Source organism: Octopus bimaculoides, chromosome 24 (genome assembly GCF_001194135.2).
Source record: "Octopus bimaculoides isolate UCB-OBI-ISO-001 chromosome 24, ASM119413v2, whole genome shotgun sequence".
NCBI classification, from domain to species: Eukaryota; Metazoa; Mollusca; class Cephalopoda; order Octopoda; family Octopodidae; genus Octopus; species Octopus bimaculoides.
Window position 1 is genome coordinate 9,768,603 of NC_069004.1, and position 1,033 is coordinate 9,769,635.

At 41.8% G+C, this 1,033-nt stretch overlaps 1 non-coding gene across 1 annotated transcript; it reads right to left on the bottom strand.

The window, feature by feature from the left end:
- Nucleotides 1-228: 228 nt before the first annotated feature.
- LOC128250736 (5S ribosomal RNA) lies at nt 229-347 on the bottom strand. The gene has a single exon (XR_008266734.1). It is a non-coding gene; the product is annotated as a 5S ribosomal RNA (ribosomal RNA).
- Nucleotides 348-1,033: the final 686 nt, after the last annotated feature.

Consider the following 1,033-nt stretch of genomic DNA (forward strand, 5'->3'; position numbering starts at 1 on the left):
ATAGAGGGGACAAACAAGGACAGACAAAGGGATTAAGTCGATTACATCGACCCCAGTGCGTAACTGGTACTTAATTTATCGACCCCGAAAGAATGAAAGGCAAAGTCGACCTCGGCGGAATTTGAACTCAGAACGTAAAGACAGACGAAATGCTGCTAAGCATTTCGCCCAGCGTGCTAACGTTTCTGCCAGCTCACCGGCTTTTATTTTTTATTTTTTTTTTTTTAATGCTTACAGCACCTAGGTTTCCCAAGCGGTCACCCATCTAAGTACTCACTAGGCTCAATGTTGCTTAACTTCGGTGAACGGACGAGAACCGGTGCTCTCAGCGTGATATGGCCGTAAGCCATAATAATCCTTTCTACCAAAGGTACAAGACCTGAAATTTCAGGGGAGGAGGGACTAGTTGGTTATATTGACCCCAATGCTTAACTGGCACTTATTTCATTAACCGCGAAAGGATGAAAGACAAAGTCTACCTTGGTGGAATTTTAAAATTCAAAATGTAAGGATGGACAAAATGCCGCAATGCATTTTGCCTGGTATACTAACGATTCTACCCGTTCATTGTCTTAATAACAACAATCCTTCCTACTATAGGCACAAGGCCAGAAATTTTGGGGGCAGGGACTAGTTGATTACATCGACCCCCAGAGCATAAGAGGTACTTACTTCATTGACCTTGAAAGAATGAAAGACAAACTTGACCTCAGGAGAATTTGAACTCAGAATGTAAGGACAGACGAAATGCCACTATGCATTTATATATAATGAGCAGATGATGATGATGATAATAATAATAATCCTTTCTACTATAGGCACAAGGCCTGAAATTTTGGGGGCAGGGTCTAGTCAATTATTTTATGAACACCAAAAGGATGGAAGGAAAATTTGACCTTGGCAGAATTTGAACTCAGAACTGATGGCCAAAGTACTGCTAAGCATTTTGTCCAGCATGCTAACGATTCTGCCAGCTCACCGTCTAATGATGATGATTTAGGTACAAGGCCAGCAATTTTGAGGGGAGGGGTTT